Source organism: Dermacentor variabilis, chromosome 4 (assembly GCF_050947875.1).
Source record: "Dermacentor variabilis isolate Ectoservices chromosome 4, ASM5094787v1, whole genome shotgun sequence".
NCBI lineage: Eukaryota > Metazoa > Arthropoda > Arachnida > Ixodida > Ixodidae > Dermacentor > Dermacentor variabilis.
Genome location: NC_134571.1, coordinates 165,825,578 through 165,843,802, shown reverse-complemented (window position 1 = coordinate 165,843,802; position 18,225 = coordinate 165,825,578). Strand labels below are relative to the sequence as shown.

The 18,225-nt window shown below is 45.4% G+C and overlaps 1 long non-coding RNA gene across 1 annotated transcript in view; it reads left to right on the top strand.

Moving 5' to 3' along the window:
* Window positions 1–3,086: 3,086 nt before the first annotated feature.
* The window catches only part of LOC142578048 (uncharacterized), a 56,375-nt gene continuing 41,236 nt past the window's right edge, over window positions 3,087–18,225 (top strand). Inside the window, exons 1-2 of the long non-coding RNA XR_012827144.1 lie at window positions 3,087–3,305; window positions 6,337–6,491. This is a non-coding gene — a long non-coding RNA (uncharacterized LOC142578048). The remainder of the gene's footprint in view (window positions 3,306–6,336; window positions 6,492–18,225) is intronic.

Here is an 18,225-nt window from a genome sequence, read left to right as displayed (position 1 = left end):
CCGTCTTACGTAGATGACTACCCCGCATCTCCACGAAAGTTGTCACGGTAAACAGAGCAGCGATAATTAAATAGTTTCTTAATGGCTCAGCCAGCGTGTGCCAAAGAGCCTTAGACCGTTTACTTCCTCGTCGTCTTTCAGACCAGAGTCCAATACAATGTAGAAAGTATTTCTTCAAAACCAGTGCTTTCAATTAAAAAAAATGCAGGCACTCGGAGAAAAGCTAAAACAAACATTTATTTCGACGTTCCGCAGGGGTGAAGGCCGTATGATGGCCGGACCCCGGGCGACATGTCAAAATCAAATGTTTGTTTTTTGCTTTTCTATGTGTGCCTGCAGTTTCCTCATTTTACATATATACATTGTAATGACGTGAGATGGACGAGAATGCGGAGCGGCACCACCAACAAATACACTCTATCAGTCGTCAGCGAGGAAAATCAACGACGCCTCCTTCGTTTCCATGCTTCACGCATAAACCCGCGTTACTTCAACCTCGTCCCTACTGATACATACCCGCGGCAGTATCATCATCATCATCATCATCATCAGCCTGGTTGCGCCCACTGCAGGGCAAAGGCCTCTCCCATGCTTCTCCAACAACCCCGGTCATGTACTAATTGTGGCCATGCCGTCCCTGCAAACTTCTTAATTTCATCCGCCCACCTAACTTTCTGCCGCCCCCTGCTACGCTTCCCTTCCCTTGGGATCCAGTCCGTAACCCTTAATGACCATCGGTTATCTTCCCTCCTCATTACATGTCCTGCCCATGCCCATTTCTTTTTCTTGATTTCAACTAAGATCTCCTTAACTCGCGTTTGTTCCCTCACCCAATCTGCTCTTTTCTTATCCCTTAACGTTACACCTATCATTCTTCTTTCCATAGCTCGTTGTGTCGTCCTCAATTTGAGTAGAACCCTTTTCGTAAGCCTCCAGGTTTCCGCCCCGTAGGTGAGTACTGGTAAGACACAGCTATTACATACTTTTCTCTTGAGGGATAACGGCAACCTGCTGTTCATGATTTGGGAATGCCTTCCAAACGCACCCCAGCCCATTCTTATTCTTCTGATTATTTCCGTCTCATGATCCGGATCCGCCGTCACTACCTGCCCTAAGTAGATGTATTCCCTTACGACTTGCAGTGCCTTGCTGCCTATTCTAAATTGCTGTTCTCTCCCGAGACTGTTAAGCATTACTTTAGTTTTCTGCAGATTAATTTTTAGACCCACTCTTCTGCTTTGCCTCTCCAGGTGAGTGAGTATGCATTGCAATTGGTCCCCCGAGTTACTAAGCAAGGCAATATCAACAGCGAATCGCAAGTTACTAAGGTATTCTCCATTAACTTTTATCCCCAATTCTTGCCAATCCAGGTCTCTGAATACCTCCTGTAAACACGCTGTGAATAGCATTGGAGATATCGTATCTCCCTGCCTGACGCCTTTCTTTATTGGGATTTTGTTGCTTGCTTTATAGAGGACTACGGTGGCTGTGGAGCCGCTATAGATATCTTCCAGTATTTTTACATATGGCTCATCTACACCCTGATTCCGTAATGCCTCCATGACTGCTGAGGTTTCGACTGAATCAAACGCTTTCTCGTAATCAATGAAAGCTATATATAAGGGTTGGTTATATTCTGCACATTTCTCTATCACTTGATTGATAGTGCGAATATGGTCTATTGTTGAGTAGCCTTTACAGAATCCTGCCTGGTCCTTTGGTTGACAGAAGTCTAAGGTGTTCCTGATTCTATTTGCAATTACCTTAGTAAATACTTTGTAAGCAACGGACAGTAAGCTGATCGGTCTATAATTTTTCAAGTCTTTGGCATCCCCTTTCTTATGGATTAGGAATATGTTAGCGTTCTTCCAAGATTGCGGTACGCTCGAGGTCATGAGGCATTGCGTATACAGGGTGCCCAGTTTCTCTAGAACAATCTGTCCACCATCCTTCAAAAAATCTGCTGTTACCTGATCCTCCCCAGCTGCCTTCCCCCTTTGCATATCTCCTAAGGCTTTCTTCACTTCTTCCGGCGTTACCTTCGGGATTTCGAATTCCTCTAGACTATTTTCTCTTCCATTATCGTCGTAGGTGCCACTGGTACTGTATAAATCTCTATAGAACTCCTCCGCGGCAGTATAGTTGTGCCAAACGTAGTTGTGCGAATATATAGTTGTGGGGAGCCCCTATGAGGGCCAACCCTACCCTGAAGCGCGGCTTTAGGCTCGGCTAAAGCCGCGCTTCAGGGTTGGTAGGGTTCAGGGTAGCTGGCCACGCTATTCCTTTATCACAAGTTTATTTGCAGTCCATAACGTCATACATATTACGTCATGCCACCTTTAAGCACATCCCAGCGGACCGGATATGGCCCCCAGACTTCACGATACTGGCACCCCAACAGTCTAGTTCCAGGCTTTATTTGTTGCCCCAAGCAGCCAAGAATTAGAACGAACTTCCCTGCGATGTTGCCGCCATTGGATTCCGATGGGGAATTTTTTAACACTGTTGACACTTCGTTTGTACCGTAATCACCTTCATTCTTTTTTGGTGTGTTTTAGTCAATTACAACTTATCTACTTTCTGGAAAAGCTCTTTAAAGTATTAGACTCCAGTGGAGCGAGGTAAGACACAGGAAAACGGCGGGGTCTGAAAGAGATTATAAGGTTACGGAACTCAGTTTGAGACTGTACACTTTCACCTATTTAAAATTTCGAATACTTAAGAACAAAACGCTGCTCTTGGCAACGCTCAAATGGACAACTTGTGCCGTTTTAAGATCGTACACTTCTACTTCGACAGCAACAGCCGTGACAGATATTGCAAAAAAGAATTCCAGTGACGTTGACTCACACAAAACACAAATATTAGAAGTCAGCGGATTGATCGAAAGCGCTATTGTAGTAGGAAAGAGACGAAGCCACTGACATAACCGTTTGCTGTACGCTCGTTTGGTTTGAAGTTCCGCCTGACATTTACCGAAGCGCATGCCCCACAAGGCAGCCGGTAAGATCAATCAACTTATTTAGGTTTGTCGCAACCTTCTTTGTTTAACATGTTCTGGCGCCTTTCATTCCAGCAGAGGGAAAGTATAAAAGAGCATCATACCACCATTTCAGAGCAGTTATCGTTCGTATTTACATTGCGGCGAGGAAGACATTACGATGGCACGTAAACGCACACTGATGTCATTTGCTGTTGCGATCTATATTTTGATTGGCCTGTTCCGTGAAAGTTCTCAACGAGCAGATGGAGAAATTCGCATAGACTTCGAACCAAAATATATTCCTTTTCAAGACATCACAAAGGTGAGAGCAGCAGTGCAGATATTCTCCCTTCAAAAAAATGAATTTAAGCACATTTGGAGTAGAGATTCGAAGATAAAATTAACAGCATTGAGCAGCTGTGTCTAGTACAGCGTCTCTGGTGGAATGCTTTAGGTAATTTTTGATCTTCCAGATGTGTTTCGTGAAAATAAGATGGCAATTTTACATTGGGAGTGAACGCTATCTAACGCCATAACAGTTATTTAAATATATATACATTTCTTTAAAATATGCGTTCTCAAATGAGCCCTGTGTAACGTCGTGGCTGCTGGAAATGTGGCATAACACCTGTGCTTTGAGAATGGCAAGAGTGAAATTACGCTCCTCCTCTTACGAGGCAACCTACAATACTACCTTAAAGATACCATGCCTATGAAGGTTAGGTTAGTATTCTCTATTATTCATAACCATTGGGCCACCTCACCTTAGCCAGATGTGCTTATTATTCAAGGCTGTTCTAAAGAGCACGTTTGTTTTAAATTTTGAAGGAGAAAGATTGCTGTAGAAGCAATTATGGCGAGAGTGGTGCTTGAGTCAAATCGTATGCCATGGAGTAAATCCCATCGCATTTGCTATTTGGAAAAGTACTGTTCCAATAATTTCCCTGTCAATTACCCCGGCCAGCTATGAATAAAATGTTCCCAAAAAGAAGCCTACTATTTAAAATTAATTTTCAATCACTTATTTTAAATTTTAAAAATGTGCGCTTCCTAAACGGAACAGTGACATGAGCATGCCATTTAGAAACATTATTCAGTGGGTGTGTGTTGCATACTTACATCGCAACAAAGTGAAGTCAATTGTTTCTTGGACGCAGCTCCTTGCTGGTAAATAACTGTTGACCAGAAAAAAACTTTTTTTACAATGATTGGTACAAGTAATATGCATGACGGCAGGATGTCAGCTCAACTAACAAACTTATAGCTGAGAAAGCAAGGAAATAATGATTATATCTGGTGCACGATGACAACGACCGAAATACTAAAAACTAACAGGCGTCCCAAATGCATGCAGCCGAGTACAGCACTCGTTGATAGAGCTGGATTTACGCTACAACTCTTCGCACCACTTTACAGCGAAGCTGTATACCGCTACCTCCTAATGAATTTCTCGTGCCCGCGGCCAACAACTCAACGAATCACAGTGTGAGGGGCGCGTGCAGTGTGCGGCGCTGCGTTCCTTGCAGCACCACCTCATGACGCTCTCCGCGCATCCGCGGCAACGGCGGCCCTGGCGCTGGGGGCAAAAACAAAAAGGAAGAACCAGAAGGATCGCCTTCACGAATAGCTTTCGCCGCAAGCATCTCGGCGTTAAGATTAGCGCCGCATAAGTTGTAGTTGCCGGGAAGCGGCAGGTGTAGCATACGAAGTAGGGAGTGCCGTAAGTACACTTTCGTAGGTAGAGAAAGATTCCGCCTAGCAAATGATTTCATTTGTGTTCTGATACTGCTAGGGAAAGGCTACGCATAATTTGGACTCATGAAGATCCGCGCGAACACCGTGAGTGGCGACGGCAAGAGCAACATCAATATGCACGACGTCGTGCCCAGGCTAGGTAGGAAGCAGTCGTTTCTGCCCAAAGCTAGCCACGCACACATAGGACGTCTGAGTAGCAGCTTGAGTAAGATGAGCGACAAAAAGAACCGCGACGTCATTATGCACAATGACATCCTGCTCAATCTCGGCAGAACCCAGTTCAAGCCTATGTCACATTTGTCTGTCGTATGAGGTGATATCACATCTACTGTGGCCAACCACTTTAACAGCGTGCATTTCAGCCCATTTTAAACAATAAAAGCTTGACATGATTGTGCAAACACTAAAGGCCTTTGTCTAAATAGAGAAAACAAATTCGAAGCCTGCTTAAGCCACGAAGCACCTGTTCAATAGCACGACTAATAAACGTTTTGTATAAGTGACCCCTTTTGTGTGTTGATATGAACTGGGTCGCTTGCACAGAAACCACGGTTTTCCTACGCAATAACGACTCAGAAAATTCTCGATTTGCACCATTGTTTGTTACTGTAGCCTGGAATAATTGTGATTGGCTTTGCTAGTACTGAACCCAAGCATGCGAAAACTTTGAATAGCAAATTGAAAAATTGAAATTGAATCGAATAGCAAATGCTATCCTAGTTCTACATAAATTTTCGAAGTCTCGTCCGTCACTGGTAAAAATCAGTCTACATCCTCTGTATTCTGAACCTAACTATCACGAACATGTGAGTGTAGAGCTATTTGGTGCTGTGATGTCACGCGTTTGTGGCACCTCGCTCAATGCGTATGCTTGGGCTTGCAGTTTATCGATTTCTCTTTTTCGGAAGCGATGAGAACCTGTCTCTGTTGTTTCACTTGCAACGCTTGTTTCTCTGTGGCTTCATCTAATACACATTTGTCCCTCACTCTATTTTTATAAGTTTTTCATGGCCACAAATAGCCTTACCTTTCTTCATATGGTAATAACATCATTATTTCATCGATGCAGTTTATTGTTTCTCTTACCACTTTCCCATTTACACGTAGGTCAAGGCTTAGCTACCATACTGCTACTTCGACAAATCTGCTCTTTCACTATCAGATACTTTTTTGTCATGTCTCTCGTGGGGTGACGTGGAGGTAAGTTATCTCTACCCCTGCTGATGCCACGACAAAAATAGCGAAATTTTTTACACGTTAACCCCAAGAACAGCACAAGGTCGATCAATCCTCGCTATGCCTCCCCCTCCAAACGTCTGACACTCTACTCCCCACTTGCGGTCAGCTAGTGGTCAAATGCGCCAAATTTTAAACAATTTCTCAGTAAACGTTGCGCTTACACCTTGTAGTCTTGCTTGAATTCAATGTTGCAGGAGATGGATCCGAAAGCAGACTGTAGTCATCTTTTTTATATGAAGACAGCTTCTCTCTGAGCATCCTGTCAACGTCGTGAAAGTAACGAAAATGTATTCAAACCTGCAAGTCGTTTCCGTCCCGTTAACCTGTTTAAAGCCCATTATCTCAATATATTATTTCAGATTTTCGAAGGAAACGAACATTGGTGGTTATATGGTTTCTACTTTTCTACCTGGGATCATTCAGAAAAGAACAAAGATTGCGCACTTTTTTACAAAGAGCAACAAAGAGACAATCAGATAACTTTGAGAGCCATCAGCGGCAAGGGCAGTGATCCGTAAGTGTTGAATCTTTCGACCAAATAAAACTCGCAATTTTGCCCGAGAGGCGAAGCATCGATTGTGATAGCAAATTAGTAGACATCTATACCAAATGGAGATATTGGTTCTGTCGGCCGTATAAACATGGAAACACTTACTTACTAACTAAATTAACAAGCACGTTGTCACGCGCACACAGGTAAACACCAACACATTACGCTCGATGACCGCGGAAACTCGCCATCAAGGCACTGCAGTGAAGAAGCACGACAGCAGCCGTAAGCAAATTGACCTTCGTGCTGTCTGTCGCTGCGACGCGACATAAGCGTCGAATGCGCCGCCCATACGAAGCTGCCCGCATTCCCCGTACTGTGCCCGCATCGTAGATCGATTGAACAGGAAGCCCGCGTGGCCGCGCACTTTGTCCACGTCGCAGATCTCTTGCAAGACACCACGACCACGCGGTGGCGCCGTAAGCCGCAGCCGACTTACAGCAGCCTCAGTAGAACGCTCCCCCTCTAAGCCTCCCCTCCCCCACCATGCCTCGCGCGTTACAGAAGACGGCGCGCTTCCACCGCACCTTCCTCCCTCGCCCGCGCAAGGTTGAGCAGCGATCGTAGGCTCACCTTTGCGACCTTTTACGCGCACATACAGCGTAAGGCGCTCAGCGATCGTACGCTTGGATTTCATCCGAAACATCACGGCGACGGCGATGGCGGCAGAAATGCGCTTGTAGTGTCCATATAATTGCTCTCGCAATAAAAGGTTTTAAAATTCCCTTTCAGTGGAGAGATAAAAACCGGAATATTCCATTTTGCTTTGCAGTACAATGGAAGAAGCGCATCGTTACAAACCAACACTTTACGTGTAGTTCAAAACAAACGTATGATCTGAGTTAAGTTACACTATATTCGTTGCCACACATATTCGCAAGTCTCTGTAACCCTCTTGCACTGTCCGCTAATAGCACTAGGTTGTGCGTATACATCAGCCCCGGGACGGTCTGTTGTACCCATTATGCATGTAATAATGAAAGGCCAATTCACTTTTTTGAAGTTTTTCTGTGCCCTTAACCTAAAGCGTGCACAAAAATGGAAACGGAGGGCATCCTGGCTTCAGTCGTCGTTGAATTTCTATCACTTCATTACATATCGGCCTTCCCTTCGAAATTGTACTCGGTTGTCTCCATATATCGCCCTCAACGGATGCACGAAATCGCCGTCTATGTCTTCCTGCTTGAGAATATTCTATAACAATTACCAGCCTACCTTATGGTAGGCTTTCTAAATATCTGGAAATATTATTTTTAAAGGTTTATTCCGAGTTCTTGAATTCTGTATAATCCTAGTTAGTGCAAATATAATGACATTTAGGCATCAGCCTGGTCTGAACCCCATTCTGTTGTTCTCCCAGTATCTAATTTTTCATCACCTAATTCGACAGTTCTAATTATATGGCTTGCATTTCCATTCTATATCCCCGAAGTTACTGCAACTGGCCTGTCCGAGCTGGATTTACCCTTACCTCCTATACCTTTTCAGATGTGGTTCAACTTGCTTTCACGCCATGACCAGAATTTTTCTTCGTTTTAAACAATTTTTCTATGAGATTAGTAAGCAGTGACTTGCTCTTTGAACGCAGCTGTCTGATTAGGTGCATTGCGATTTCATCGGGTCCTGCGGCCGTATTTTGGTGTGTTTTCTTCTGCTTTTTGACAATCAACGTTTTCTACGCTAAATTTGTCCTCACAGGCTGCTCTGTTTTCCTGAATCAGTTTAAGTCGAGACTACGCTTTCTATATTGCCGAAGTTACCCCTAATCCTGAGGTATCGCAGTTCATCGGTTGCCTTTGGAAATGCGACAGCGGTCACACCTTAAAGCCCTTTGCGAATATTTAGTTGGAGCTCGGAGTGTTCTTACATGATTCCAAAATCTTCAGGGTGTAACTTTGTCCCTTTTGCAAATGTTATTAACACAACGTTCTCTTGTTGGTTTAATTTTCCCTTGCATGAGCTCACTCGCCAGCCTTTTCTTTTTTTCTCGGTACTTGTTTCATCTAAGGAGGTCCTCTTCGAGTAATTGAACCTTTTAGCTTCTCGATAAAAGACGCCTGTGGCCCTATAAGGTAAAACTATTCCAATATGTTTTTATTTCATTCTCCTGACGCCAAACTTCCGCAACCACCTACGCAAGCACCGGGCGGCGACACGCAGGGCTGAGACCAATCAAACGCTCTTCTCGATCATAGGAGGTCACTTTTGTTTGCTTGAAAAACAAATAACATTGCCTACACTGAGCGGTTTTTTTTATCTAATTGGCTTATAAGAAGAGAGGAGCATGCTCAAGTGTAGAAGGTTTCGCTGGGGCCGAGCCAGCGCATCGAAAATAGATAAACGGATGAAGAGGGACGTGCCGGCTTCTGCGATTGGTCTGTTTTCCCTTACTTAACTTGCGTTAGCTGGTCGACAATCACGGCGGCATGCAACGGAAACTTAAGAACACTAAAACCGATCCTCAGCAAAGAAGACGTGGCTGAACGAGGTCGTGAACGTGCCGAAAGCGCTACAAAACGTTACACTGCCACGCAGAAAGCTTTATTATTCGCAAATAAACCAGTGCCTGAGTGATCGGTGGCAGCCATCTTTTATTACTTTCGGAACGGGGCAGCCTGAGGCTATTCAGAAGAAATATCAGTGTTGTTCGGCATACTAATGCATCTTTAACGCGTACCCGTCACTTTGACGAGGTGAGTTTTCATGGTTTTGTGACGTCGCGTGAAAGGCAAGTGAAGTGGCCAGGTACAGCCCGCAAAACTTTTGACCAATAGCCGACGGCTAATGGGGAAAAGGTGTCGAATCAGAAATTACTACTTTCCTTTTGTTTGGTCAAATCATATATAATCAGTGTGTACATGTCCTACCAGATGGGGAGCTATTGCGGTTTTCGTTACGTCGCGTGACAGAGGTGAAGTGAGGGTGGTCCAAAAACGTTTTTGACCAATGGCGGAGGGCTGATTGCAGAATTGGAATAGAAAAGTTTCGAATAGCTTTACGTTATAGCACTCGAGCTTACGATTTTCCAGTTTGATTTATATTCTCGTTCCACCACTTGCGTGATTTCTTCTTTACACTCCAATAATTCCTTTGCCATGTCTGTCTTATCTCCTGTGGCATAACGTCTTCCACTTGATTATATTCCCCGACTGGTATAGGACGCGCATTTATTTATTCCTCAAGTTTTGCTATCTATGTTCTTCTTTTATTCATTTTTAGAAATTCCGATGCTATTGGTTCATGTTTTACCTTACCATTTCACGGAAATTTTAAGCTTAAAACGTTTATGATCGCTACCCAGGCTATCTTTTCCATGTTCATCTATCGTCATTTAGTCGAATCGTTCTGAGAACGTTTCTGAGGCTAAGAAGTAGTCGATACATGACTGCTTAGTAGAACTTGCTCTAGGTCTAGTTGGTAACTCGTCAGATTGAAGTAATTATGCACAATTTAGTCTGCCGTATTCATACAAACATCCACACATGCATACGCTGTGTATGCGTCTGTGGAGGGGTTTTGAGTGTGTGCGTGAAGGCGGGAGTGCTCAATTGTGCCTAATTTATTCAATATGACATGCCTGCCTGTTTGCCAAGTTACCTTTCCATGACACCTATTTTCCCTGGTAATACTCTAAGGCTCTGCTCATCGCAGAGATCCAGCGCTAGAGAACCGTTGTAGTAAGTACACCGGTCAAAACCCTCTGTGCGCACATTCATACCTCCTGCTAGTACCACTTGGCCCGATCTCCTGAAATCATTACTATCGCTTTTAATGCAATTAATCAATTTTTCATTTTAAAGCGAAAGCTTCACTGGCCGCGAACTTGCGATTTTGCCGTGGCCGTGCTCCGAGGACGCACATGACTTCACTCCGCGTTCCTCGTCGTTGCGTTCGCCTCCGCTCGCTTTGCCAGCTGTGTCGCATGCCTGATAACATGTAGGAGGATTGAAAAGGAGAGCTCGCGTGCGCCGTAACTACAGTTGTGGCGGCAGTATGGACGGCTACAGTTCTGACAAACAGGAGGAGGCCTGGAATCGACATCGGAACGAGATGAAGAGGAAACGAATCGCCCAGGAAACAGACGAACAGTGCGCCGAACGACTGATAAAACGCCGCAACATCAGAACCAGATTAACCTGGACTTGCAATCAAGATTAACCATGGCTAACCATGCTATGCATTAGCTTTCGCTACGTATATCCTGGCACAGGCGAGCTAAGCCACTGCCCATTTTTTTATCACTGCTATCACCTGTCCATAGGTATGGTACATCTGGCCACGTCTTGCTTCCAATGTGCGCTAACGTATATATACTCAGTGCATGTCTCTTTTCCTTTTTGCCACTTGGTACCTCGCCTAATTATCATGCCTACAGCGCCGCCCTTCCTTGACCAAGTCGCTCTGTTGCACCCCTTCCATAAAATATTGTCAATAACATGTGGCGGCTCCATGTTTATTAGATTTGTTTTGGTTAATTTAACTGTGTTTGAATTTCCAGCCATTTCGTTCTGCTTTCAACCACCCTGCATGTTAATGAAACAAAACTTACGATCTGAATACTTGTCGTTCATTGGCATTTTCTTAACTCCTTTTGCTTCTTTTTGGCGTGTTCTTATACTTAGTACTTAATCTACCTTCATGATTGCCTGGGGCCCACCTAAAACAATTGCTGCCCATGTCACGAATTGCCGTCCGATTGGTGTTGCTGCTCTCTGCCATAAATGTATCCCGTCACGCACAAAAGTGCTTTCACGGCCTGCTCGGTTCACTTCTTGGTTAATGTAAATGACTATGCATTGTCTTAGATATCGTCCAACCCACCATATTTAGTGCAAAAAGTGCCCTTTCAAATCCACACATTTGCATTTCAATCTTTGGCACATTGCACATTGCGATTTGCTCTTCTTCTGGAACAGTCTGCACACGGGCCCCTTTGTCATTTGGCTTCCCAATTGCTGTGCCCTGCAGTACGTCACTCACTCCACGCATTATCAAAGCTAGGTGCCCCACCGTCATTGTGTGCAACATTTGTTGCTCGGCTTTCACTATCGCTTCCCTACCCGTTTCCCCGGAAGCACACTAATCTGGACTCACTCAACACTACCTACATTATTTCATTAGCAGTTCTACTTTACACATGTTTGAAGCACAACAAAGACAGCCCCACGCTTTTCCTCGAACTCGCTAACTTAAATAGTAAATCGGCTACGATGCCATTCGCCCGCCCTGTCTTATCCTCAACCTTCGCTTTGTGGTGGTCCTCCACGGCCGGCTTTTCAGTGGTAGCCCGTTCGTGACCATCAATGACGCGTGTACCAGTACTTTCAGCCGCGGGGTCTTCGACATCCTCACCTGCCCTCACTTAGAGCCTAGCACCATTCACTGAGCTCGCATCGAAGCGTTCACCATAGCTTGGCGGAATGGCAGCCCTGAGCTTCGTTTTTCTACGTTGGTTAGCTTGTCTTTCACCACCTTCCCATGCTTCTACTACTCTCTTCAGTTCCGTTTCTAGCTTCGCCACCCCATTTGCCACCCCTACCGACTCGAACCGTGTACAGGGACGTTCGTACGGAGAACAATGAACGCTGAAGTTCCTCCTACTAACTGGCATTATCTAGCCAATACGACCCTATGTATATATATATATATATATATATATATATATTTATATATATATACCTACATTCATACTGGGGCCCAGGCCCCAGCACGAAGAACAGGGATAATGATGGCTATATACAAGTGAGAACGAATAAGTACGTTAAATGTGCTTACACTAATCCCCCCCCCTTCGTGGAAGCGGCCAACCAGGCCGCAATGTAAAGATCGGCTGCACGGGGAATTTATTTATTTATTTATTTATTTGGTCATACTGTTAACCCTCCAGTGAGGGTCGTTACAGGGAGGGAAGAAGAACATATACATTTCATAAACACTTCAATGAGCAATCATGAATCAGAATTCAAAATTTGTACACCATTTTTCAAAAACATATCGACACCCAGCTCAATTTGCTGCACGTTCACACTCTCCACAACGTCACTTGGCAGTTTATTCCATAGTTCAATTATATCAGGAAAAAAGGAATACCGATATACATCCGTACGTGTGTTAATAGGTTGTAGTACCCTGCTGTGGTTTTTTCGTGAACCATGTTTTAGAGGCGCTTTCACATAATGTTCCTTATTTATTTTTAATGCCCCTTGCATTATCTGAAAAAAAAGTTTGAGTCGATGTTTTATTCTTCTCATTTCCAGCGTTTCTAATTCACACTGCTGTATCATCTGTGTAACCGAGTCAGTACGGCGATACTTGGAGCATATAAAGCGTGCTGAAATCCGCTGAATCCTTTCCACTTTCTTTTTTAAGCATTTTTGGTGAGGGCTCCACACAGCATTCGCATATTCCAGAACTGGTCGTATAAACGTTTTGTAAAAAGTGCTTCATGCGGTAGACGCGAACAATTTCTACATTACGACGACGGTGGTCCGTGACGCAGTGAAGCGGAGTGACAACATAGTTCACTGCGGAAGTTTGTTGTAGAGTGGTGTAGGGCTCAATATACTGGTGAAAGAATTTCTCGCAAAGTCCAGAGGTTCGAACCGCCGTCTGTAGGAGGACTAGATTTCCAGGATGGAAGGCGATTTCGTCGCGTTTGCTGTCGTAGCGACGTTTTCTTTCTTCTTCGGTACTTCTTCTCGGGTAGCAATGTCAGGACAACGCGCGATTGGAGCTGCAAACTCTTCTGGCGGGAGTTGTTATGCGAAGCAGGAGACAAAAATAATTGTGTGTCAAAAACGGAGGATGTATATCGAACACGCACGGGGAATAAAGGGCTGTATTCGGTAGTCGATTGTGTCGCAGTAATATAGACGAATGTTATAAAAGGAAGACTGTCGTCCAAATTTATGCGGTTAGGACATAGGTACATAGATCATGTAAGTTACCGTACCGTGGAAGCGCTCGCTAAGGCCGTTCGTTTTCGGTTGATATGTAGAAGTGTGTTTATGTTTCGTATAAGTCTCCTGCAAGGCTTCTTCTAGGACATGGGGCATGAAGGCTTTGCCTCGGTAAGTCAAAAGAACGCGAGGAGCACCATGACGCGAGACTATGGATTGCAACAAAAAGTAAGCAACCTGAAAAGCAGCACCAGATTGAAGAGGCGCCGCCTCGGCGTATCTTGCTAGATGGTCTGCAGCGGTGACGATCCAACAGTGTCCGGACGGCGTCAACAGCAATGGATCATATAATTCCAACAAATTGGAAAGGCTCGGTCGGACATGGGAGTGGCAGCACAAACCGGGCAGGAGGGGATGGGAAGTATTTACGGTGCTGAGACGACGCGCACGAGGCAACGTATTAACGTAACGTACTGTTGCGGACAATCCAGGCCAAAAGGATCCAGACCAGAAGGTGTCGATACGGTCGTAGGTCTTGTGGAAGCCTAAGTGGCCGGCAGAAACGTCATCCTGGAAAGCTTCTAAAAGTCGAAGGCAAAGGCAGCGAGGTAGGACTGGGAGCCACTTGTTACCCGTGGGATGATAAATATAACGGTGAAGCACCCCATCTTGAAGGCGCATTTGGCGAAGCTGTCGTCGGAAGTGGCTGTTGGGTAGTTTAGTTAAGCAGCGAATGCGATCAATCATATTTCCACAGTGGCAGTCTGCGCTCTCAAAGGGATTGAAACCGGGGTGTGAAGAAAGCGGAGCTTGATCCAGGGACGTTAGCGAGAGCTGGTATGTGGCAGGCGTTGCATCAGATTGAGGCTGTGGAGACGCGGGGTGCGAATGATCAAGAGAAGGCGAAAGTGAGCAGCATTTAGACAGTGCGTCGGCATCATGGTAACATTTTGCCAGAGCAGTACGTCATACTGAATTCATGCTCTTGTAAGCGCAGTATTCTGCCTCCCTGAAGTCCCGACATGTTTTCCATAGGCGACAGCCAATACAGAGCATGATCGTCGTTGTTGATGGTGAAGTGGTGACTGTAGAGTTGCGGGCAAATCATCTGAATGCACCAAAGAACAAGGCATTCCTGTTCTGTTATGGTGTAGTTTCGCTCAAATGGACAAATGGCGAACGCGTATTAAACGCCGAAAGTAAGATGCCAGGCCAAAAAGCAGCTCAATGTTTCCTGATTCGATGGGCAAGGGAATAGAAGCACAGCATCAATCTGTTCAGTGCCTGGTTGGATGCCATCTTTTGAAAAGACGTGACCCAGGACATTCACACTTCTACTGGCGAACGTGCCATTTTTAGTATTAATCTGGAGGCCACCATTTGGAAGGCATTGGAGCGCTTCGCCTAATTTTCGACATGCTGGCTGAAGCTGGAAGAAAAAACAACGGTATCATCCAGGTAAGAGAGGCAAGTCTTCCGTTTTAGGCCACGAAGAAAAGCGTCGTTAGTGTGCTGGAACGTGGCTGGAACGTTGCCCGAGGCGAAATGAGATTAAATTAAATTCACAATGTCCGTCCGGCGTGGCAAAAGCGGTTTTCTCTTTGTCAGCCTCGTTCATGGGAACCTGCCAATATCCTGATCGCCATAAGAAGGCTGCAAAAATATTCCGCTCCTTGTATTGTGGCGAAGGCGTCGTCCCTTGGAGGCACAGGGTACACACCCTTGCGTGCAATCTTATTGAGTGCACGATAATCAGCATAAAAGCGAACAGAAACATACTTCTTTTTTTCGCCAGAACAACATGAGAAGCCTAGGAACTGGATGAAGAGCGTATAATCTTTCGTGCTAGCATGACACCAAAATGTTCTTCATGGCCCTTCCGTTCCGAGTGCGAAGCACGATATCATTTCGCACTTAAAAAGTCGCCGTTAGGCCCGAAAGGCGAAACGTTGATTGCAATAGCAAATCAGTAGAAAAGTATACGAAGTACAAACAGTTGATTTATTGGCTGTATAAAATTGCGAACATTCGCTTACTAAATACATTAACAAGCACGGCGTCACGCACTCACAAGTAAACTTGAACACATCTCACTCGATGACCCTGGAAACTCGCTATCTAAACGCTGGAGCGAGGAAGCAGGGCAGCAGCAACGAGCGAATTGTCCTTCGTGTTCCGTCTCAATTCAACGGGAACTAAGCAGCGAAAGCACAGGGCATACGAAGCTGCCAGCAGGTGGGGCACTTCGTACATGGAGGAGCAGGGTATGGCGAAAGGGTGGGAAAAAATTATGCAGATGCCACGCACTGTGGGAATCGATGTAAGCGAAGCTTTGTTTGCTGCTTGCTTTGACTGAGAATGATTGGTAGTGATGTTTACGGCTATAGCTTAATTTCTTCAACGTTTAGTCTAACACGAGAGGGGTGAGTTGATGTTAAGTGTTACCTTGCGTGAACCGCTGCTGTTTGTCCGCGTAGTACACAGAACAAGCAGAAAGAGACATTTGCTTGAGACCTTGTTATGCGCCATATTTCACAACCTCTGAGAAGGTTGAGCATGCTTATTGCCTCTCATGGCACATCGCATTGCTACGGAAGTATTAAACTTGAAATAGACTGTGGGACATTACGTGCCAATACCACAAACGGATTATGAGGCACGCTGTAGTGGTGGACTTCCGATTACTTTTGGCACTGTGATATTTTTCAACGTGTCCCAAAAATTTAAGTGCACGTCGGTTTTCTATTTCGCCCCCGTCGAAATGTGGCTGCAGTGGTCGAGACCTAATCCGCGATCTCTAGCAATGTCTTAGCTGACAAGGTACCTAGGTAGTCACAGAAGTGTCGTTTTGACAGTCGACCGGTTCCGCAGTCTCGCCTGGACCCTGCCGTGCGCTTTGATTAATGCGGTTGCGCTTTTGTACGCCTTGCGTAATTTGTGCGCTTGACATATTTGCAGGATGTTGATTTTTCAGAAATAGCAGGAACGTACAGTACGGTATCTTGAACTTAAGTTTATCCAGTTTCTCCGCAGCCGCTGTCGTATAGAAGTAGGGTTTTCTTGCCTTATACCGTCACATCCCCCCTTGTATGTGAACTGCCTCTTCCCCTCCCTCCTCTCTACAGTTCCGCCCACAGGCAGAACTTCTAGGTTCCTCTAGACTCGCACATTAGTAGAAAGGGAAGCGCTGAACCCTCTGGAATGCTTTTCAGAGAGGTCCCGAATAAGTACAGCAGTCAAAAGGCTACAGTGGCGACGCCCAGGGGGCCCCAGAAGGCATTGTGCACATACGACGCGGCGGGGTCTATAAGGTCGTGAATGTCTGCCTTGGATAACTCTTGTATGCATTCTATTTGTTTGGTTGAAGTGTGTGCTTGCTCGTATTCTTTAGGGTTCTCTCTATGTTTATGTATCTGTTGCCCTTCAATATTGAGCTGTTGGCTCGCATCCGAGCCACTTCATGAGAATGACTGCTTTGGGAAGGCGGTCGCGGGGCGCGGTTCGGCGAAATAGGGAGCGACAGTGGTTCTCGCGCACTAGTTCTGGCGAGCGGCATAAAACGCGCAGCGCGACGTCTTAGCGGCATCTCGAGAAGGGAGCCTTTGGGTAGTGTTTGGGTCGGGCTGGGGTGGCACGGATCTCTCCGATGCTGTTCACAGCGTGTTTTCAGAAGGTATTCGGAGACCTGGATTGGGAGGAATTGGGGAGAAGAGTTAATGGAGAATACCTTAGTAACTTGCGATTCGCTGATGATATTGCCTTGCTTAGTAACTCAAGGGCCAATTGCAATGCATGCTCACTGACGTACAGCAGAAGGGTGGGTATGGTATGGTATGATGAACGTTATTTAATGTCCTGAAGATCAACCCTTAGGTTGACGCAGGCGGCTCCCACGTCGGGACAGTAAGGTTTAACTTTACCGCCGTATCATGGGCCTTCTGGACGGCCTGTACTTGATCGAAAAGACCTCCACTGTGTAGGACTCGCTGCCACCAGTCTCTCTCCTTGTCACAGTCTGTGAAAGTCACAGGACACTGCCAAAGCATGTGATCCAGAGTAATGATGCCATTACACTTCTCGCAATTGATTGGTATCTCTCTTTCAGGATATATCTTGGTAATAAAGTTTGGACTTGGATAAGTTCCTGTTTGCAACAATCTCAGAGTCACCGCTTGAGCTCTATTGAGCTTAGCGTGTGGCACTGGGAATTCCCTTCTGTTGATGTAATAATGCCTCGTGATTTCATTATATGTTAGTAATTGGTCCCTGTTCTCCTCCTGTATATTATTAAGGTTCTGGTCGCGTAGTGCACGGATAGTAAGTCCTCGTGCAGCTGCGTTACCCATCTCGTTTAAATTCTTCCGAGATGGATCGACAGACCCCATGTGCGCAGGAAACCAGCGGATTTCGATCTCTTGGCTGTCCAACTCACCGATCAGCTGGGCAGCCCTTTTGGTTACAAAGCCATTGGTAAAGTGTCTAATAGCCATCTTAGAGTCACTGTAAATCTTCGTCCACTTATTATTCCTTAAAGCCAATGCTATCGCTACTTGTTCCGCGACTGTCGTGTCTTTAGTCATGATTGTAATAGCATCCCGAGTGAGACCATCTGCATCTACTACTACTGCCGTAAAGGCTTTCTTTCCTCTGACCCACGCAGCATCTACAAATGCCGCATGTTCTCTGTCGTGTTCTATCTCTTGCAGGAGAGCTTTGGCCCTTGCCTTTCGTCTTTCCAGGTTGTGCACCGGGTGCATATTTCTGGGGAAAGGAGTCGTCTTGATTACCTTTCTTATGCT